Consider the following 6,192-nt stretch of genomic DNA (forward strand, 5'->3'; position numbering starts at 1 on the left):
CCGGGCACTGGTGACTCATGCCTGTAGTCCTAGCTACTCAGGAGGCTGAGAGCTGAGGGTCACGGTTCAAAGCCAGCCTGGGTAGGAAAGTCTATCAGACTTACAGACTTCAGTTTCTGAACTTAGAAGTTCTTTTTAAGAAATGTGAACCTTGCAGAGCCTTTTTACTGGATTCTGGAAATTCAGAGAGAGCCGCTCTACACACAGGTGCTCCAATGCAAACAGGAACCAAACAGACATCAAACACCGGTGGGGTAAGCCTCCATTCAGAAGGACATGCAGGTGACATAACCTTTTGTTTGTTTTATTTCATAACTATGCAACTTCATTCCAATTCACCACCCAACAGCTGTTTATTGAGCAATCAGGGCACCCGGTAAGAGCAGGACAGAGGCTGTGGGGACCCTCCGGCCTTGCCCCGCTCCCAGCAGCCTTGGCGTTGCCGGCCGTGTGAGTAAGGCCGTGTCTGTCCTTGTCTCCGTGCGGCCTCCTCTGGGTCTCTTCTCAGACTGTCCTCTGAGGCTACTGAGTCACACTACTCCAAGCGGCCTCATGCTGACCGCTGACGTCCACCGCTGACTGCAGTGGCCACGCCGAGGTCCTGGAAGGGGTCTTCCACGTGCCGGTGGAGCTGCAGCTCCACCCGCAGCAGCGGGCCGGGTCATGGGGCGCACTCTGCCCGGCCAAGAAACCACACTGAGCCTGGAGGCTCTAAAACCCACCTTCTGGTTCGTCTCTCATGGCCTTTGGGGTAACCCTCCCCCGACCCTTTCACAGAAGAGCCAATGTGTCCAACATCTGGGGACGGTTAACCAAGGCCGGAGATAGGCCTTGATGGGCTCTTGACACCCCAGACTTCAGCTGCAGGAGGGAGGAGACCTCCCCAAGAGGGGTGCGTCCACGGCCACAGGCCACGAAGGGTCCAGTGTGTGCAGGACCCAGTGTGGGGGGCGTGGGGGTGCACAGCCAGACAGATGCATTTCCAGGGCCACTGATGAGAAAGAACATGAGTCCGGCCGCAGACAGCACGGGCAGGCTCACTGTTCACCAAGGCGCAGGAAGCATTGTCCACCAGTGTCCATTCCCCCACAGTCCCCGTGCACCCAGCCCCAGTCCAGAGGGGCCCAGGCACTCGGCGGGTGACCTCTGGCCCTGGAAGATACACTTGGGTAGTGGCGGGCGGGGCTGGGGTGGGGGTCCCCATCCTCTATCGGGCTGAGAGCCAAGGTCACAGCATCAGAGCCCACCGCCTCTGTGACCGCAGGAGAAGTCAGCCACCCTCTCCCCCACCCCACCATCTGCCTCCCGGATCTGGGACTTGCCCTTCCTGACAGCTGGCAGAAACGTGCTCTTCCAAGTGTGGTCTTGGGTGGTGGACTGTGTTTTACTCAGCCTGGCTCAACTTCACTTTCCTGAGAGGGACCACAGGCTGTAGGTCGGGGACAAAGCAGAGGACCTCAGATGACCCGCACACAGGCTGAAATCAAAGGCAAAATGTTTTTTTTTTTTTTAACCTATTTTGACTCAAGTAAAACAATGTATCTGTGATGACCTCTAATTTTATGCTTGGGTCTTATCTTCAGCTATGGATACTGTTTCTGCTTCCTACCCACAGGAACTTCAGGAAACTTTAGACCTCCTAGAGTCTTTTCAAGAAAGGCAGGTTACTTCCACCCAGGGGTGAAGTTATGAAGTTTGCCAGGGGCCAGAGGCCACGAGTTGGTGGAGCCTGGGTGGTGGGCACGGTGGACGTGGCCCCAGCAGAACACTGGAATGGAGGCCACACCTGGGCCTGCCCGGGGCTCAGCCATCAACAAGGACCACCAAAGGGGCCTAGGTGCCCAGCCCAGCAGAGGCCGGGCCTGGGCATTCGAGACACACGTGTACCGGGCCCTCCCACGCTGCAGCCTCGTCCTGGGGCGCAGACAGGAAAGACCAGCTTTGGAGAGTAAGTTAGGAGCGAGCCCTGAAAACCATGCTTCACATGGAGGGATACCTGCTATGTTGAAAGTTCCACGTGGGAACAGGCAGAGCGGGGCTCACACAGGAAGGCAGGCAGGGACAGGCCCGGGCTCCGAGGTGTGCCAAGTAGATCATTTCCTGGGCAAAGGATACCACTCAAAAGGAGGAGAAAGGTCTGCGAAGACAGGGAGATTGCAGCCAGATCTGTATGGCAGAGTGATGAGGGCTGAGACCCCTCGAGCCACGAGAGAGCGCGGGTCCCTAGCAGAAAGCAGAAGCTAGTCAAGATGGCAGCGGTGACAGGGGGCCGCCGGCCAGCAAGCGAGCCTCTGCAAGGCTGGTTGGAAAGTCACTCCAGGGTTTAGTTTTGCCAGTGCCTAGGCCCCCTTACAGAAACAACAGGCCTGCTTCTCGGGAAGCACGCCGGACCTGGGGCCGTCCTGTCCAGAGGATTAGTACCAGAAACAAATCTGTCCCAGTGAATAAGAAGGTCCTCAAGGCCATTCAGCCGGGCTTGGCAAGGGGACCACACTTCGTCTTGCCCAAGGCTGAAAGGATCGGAGTCTGTCCGGTCCTGCAGAGGCCCGGAGGTGCGGGGGTGGCTGCAGGTGGCAGAGGCTGCTCTGGGGAGGAGGGATCAGAAGGCGGGGCTGGAAGCGTGAAGAGATCCGCTGCTCTGTTCAGCCACCAACGCACACATGGCTCAACTGCTATGTTTTCCTTCAGGCTTGGGGGCCTGCAAAAACGGATATAAAAGAACAAGTGATTAGCAAGGTGAAAGAAAAACATTGCTGAAGAGTTCAGACGCAATGAGAGGTCTACAAAGAGCAAGCTGTGAGCTCTGGTCCCGGCCCATGGGCCCGGAGCCTGGCCGGCATCAGTTCCCGTCTTGCAGGAGGCCAACTTTCAGGGTGAGACATGGCTGGACTCTTCCCAAAGCTCTGCGCAAAGGTCACCCCGGGGTCACCCTGGGGCACACCAACCTCCTATGCCTGGATTACACTGCCGGAAGTCTCCTTCCTGCCCAGCTTCATCGTCAAGAATCTGGAGTTTATTTGACAATAAAAAAGCTTATACGTGGGGGCAGAAATCACTCCCCCTGTGTGTGCCCAGGTAGGTGCAGCCATTGTTCAAATGCAAGGCCACAGGGCCTTGAGCCCCCCTACACACACACACACACACTCACACACGGCGACAGGGACTTGCTTGGCTGTTTTGTTGTTACTTCTGCAATAAGGGCAGCCGTGAGCGGGCGCTGGTGGCTCACGCCTGTCACCCTAGCTACTCAGGAGGCTGAGATCTGAGGATCACGGTTCAAAGCCAGCCCGGGCAAGGAAAGTCTGTGAGACTCTTTTTTTTCTTTTCTTTTCTCTTTTGGTACTGGGGATCGAACCCAGGATGTTGCACTTGCTAAGCAAGCGCTTTGCCACTGAGTTACATCCCAACCCATGTGAGACTCTTATCTCCAATAAACCACTAGAAAACCAGAAGTGGCGCTGTGGCTCAAGAGGTAGAGCACTCACCTTGAGCTGAAGAGTGCAGGGACAGCACCCAGGCCCAGAGTTCAAGACCCACGACTGACCAAAAAAAAAAGAAGGGCAGCTGTGGTCCCTAAAGACATAACTGTAGCCCAATAGAACAGACATGGAGTTACCCCCAGATCTACTCAAGATTCTGGAAGGCCCTTTTTTCCAGACCCACACCTGCTACCCCAGGGACAAAATCTTCCCAAAGCAACAGCATTTCTCATCCTCAAAACATAAGTCAGGGGGTCTCATGTGAGACCACCCGCCAGTCCCCAGCAGTGCCTTGGAACTGCACACCCATGGTCCCCATCAACACTTCCACAGCGGAGGACTTAAAGCTGGCATGTACTCTATTCTTCCATGTGGATAAAGTAGCCTTTACCAAAACAATACGCTGAGCATTTTATCTCCAGTAATTGTCTTTCAGAGATATAATAACCATATAGACAAAACACCACACATACCCTTATGATCGCTCTGGGTCACGGTTTGAAGGTTTTTGATAGCAATCACCATTTCCATCCATAGAGATGTCTGGTCGTTGTCCTCACCAGCCTTTTTAATAACTTTTAATAACTGTCTGCCACAGTCAGGTGTGGAGGGTGCTCTACACACAGTGGGCCCAGAGTGCTTGGAGGGAGTCTGTTTGAAAGGAACCGACACCTGGACTCACCATTAGATGGCGCCGCTTGCAAAGCTTTTCGCATTTTAGCAGTCCGGAAAGGAGCAAGCAAGACTTGTTTTACCTTAAGGTAAGGAAATAGAAGTACATATATACCAAAGCAAATGTACAGGAATAAGTCTAGGAACTTACCCGTCAGAAGTAGGTGCAAATCGACAGTGGCAGGCTGTGGTGCCTGAGAACTCTCTCGGGGCCCTGTCCCTCTTCCTGCACAAGTCTACTGCGACTGTCCCCCAACTGCCCAGGGCTTCTGTGCTCAGAAGGCCGGGTCCTGCCTCTCCCTCCTGTCCTGCCTGGCTCCCCAAGACCGACTCTCTGTCTCTGGTAGTGTTCTCGGTTTACAAAGCCTCCACAGTTTGCATGCATGGACACCTATACGGAAGAGGCACCATGCACGTGTGCCCCTGCAGCGGGTGGCTGCGGGGGCTCCCCTCTGAGCTTTATAGATAGTTGTCTTACTTGTGAAACCAAAATAAGGTCTAAAAGTAAATAAGCCACAGGTAAAGGAGCTAGGGTGTAAATGGACTGTTGTATGTAAAGACAAGTCACAAGCTGCAAGACAGAGAAATCGTTTGTATATGCACTCATCCACTTGAATCCAGGGCCTGGGTGCAGTACCTCGGCTTTCTCACACAGGGTTAGTGCTCTACCACTTGAGTTACAGCTCTACTTCGAGCTCTTTGATGACTAACTGGAGGTAAAAGTCTCACAGACTTCTCTGCCCGGGCTGGCTTCGAACCTTAATCCTCAGATCTCAGCCTCCTGTGATAACTAGGATTCCACACATGAGCCACCGATGTCTAACAAAGGGGACAGCTTTTTAAATCTTCCCTGAGTCACCACGTACACATTACACAGTACTGCGAGTTAATGTTTGTGTGACCTTTCCTCTTCTCTGCTTCTGGCTACTTGGGCTACAAACATTTCTACTTGTCTCCTTGTTGCAGACAAATGAATGACCGGCATTCTGGGATGGAGGGAGGAGAGGGGTCCGGAATGGCAGGTCCGGTCAGTCATTGGCTGAACATTCCTGCCATGGATCTTCAAGTCCAGCCAGGCCATTCTTGGCTTCAGTGAGAAGTCCAGGGATGGAGGCTGTCTGACCTCTACCTGCCATGGCTGTGCATCAGAACTCCGGAGTTCACCTCTAGAAGCATCTGCTCTGCAGATTGCTGCTGTTCATCTCTGGGTTCTACATTCCCACAGGTGTGCCCTGGGCAGCTGTGGCCCACCCCCTTGGCCTGCTCCAGCATCTAGTGAGCTTTCCCCAGAGCCCAGGAGGAGAAGCGCAGAAAGGAAGGCCAAAGTGACCACACCCACCCAGACCTGTGACTAGAGATCAGGTGTCTGCTGTCCCTTCCTGCGCCCAGGCCGGGGTGGTCATGCCGTCCAGGCCGGGATGGTCATGCTGTCCAGGCCGGGATGGTCATGCTGTCCAGGCTGGGTGGTCGTGCCGGCCAGGCTGGGGTGGTCGTGCCGGCCAGGCCAGGGTGGCCGTGCCAGCCTTACCCCTCGCCCCGCGGCTGCCCCTGACATTTGTCGTTACCCTGCCACCCGCTTCGCACCCGCCACGCTCGTGGCATGGACCCGGCCAGCGTAGGCACGAGTTCCTGGCTCCAGCTCGGCAGGCTGGGGCCCGCGCCCGGGTCCCCGCAGGGCGGCCTTCGGGAGGGGGGACCGCTGCTTGCGGGCGCGGGGACTGGGGACAAAGCCGGGGGTCCCAGCGGGGGGTGGGCGGCACCGGGCACCGCAGGCCGCACCCCCCCTCCCTGAGCTTCGAGCGCCACCCGCTGCCGCCCGGGCCCAGCCGGCGGGGGCTGGGGGAGGGCGGGCGGGCCGGGGCCCGGGCCCGGCTCGGCCGGGAATTCGAACCCGGACACCGAGGCCGCGGGTCCGGGGACGCCCGGGCTGGGCGCGCCGCTCCACGTGCTCCGAGCTGGCCCAGAGGGCGGGGCCGGGGGCGGGGCCCGCGGGGCGAGCGTCCATCGCCGCGGGCGGGGCCTCTCGGGGGCGGGGCCCTCC

The 6,192-nt window shown here is 56.9% G+C and overlaps 1 long non-coding RNA gene across 2 annotated transcripts; it reads right to left on the minus strand.

Moving 5' to 3' along the window:
- Positions 1 to 299: 299 nt before the first annotated feature.
- LOC138823488 (uncharacterized) lies at positions 300 to 5,688 on the minus strand. 2 transcript variants are annotated; one of them, XR_011370834.1, is made up of 4 exons: positions 5,497 to 5,688; positions 4,162 to 4,234; positions 1,997 to 2,698; positions 300 to 1,477 (listed from the first exon to the last, which is right to left on the minus strand). It is a non-coding gene; the product is annotated as an uncharacterized lncRNA (long non-coding RNA). The 2 variants fall into 2 exon arrangements; XR_011370835.1 differs by having other exon boundaries at positions 3,953 to 4,234.
- Positions 5,689 to 6,192: the final 504 nt, after the last annotated feature.

This window comes from Dipodomys merriami, unplaced genomic scaffold (assembly GCF_024711535.1).
Source record: "Dipodomys merriami isolate MVZ:Mamm:240054 unplaced genomic scaffold, mDipMer1.0.p SCAF_120, whole genome shotgun sequence".
Classification (NCBI taxonomy): domain Eukaryota; kingdom Metazoa; phylum Chordata; class Mammalia; order Rodentia; family Heteromyidae; genus Dipodomys; species Dipodomys merriami.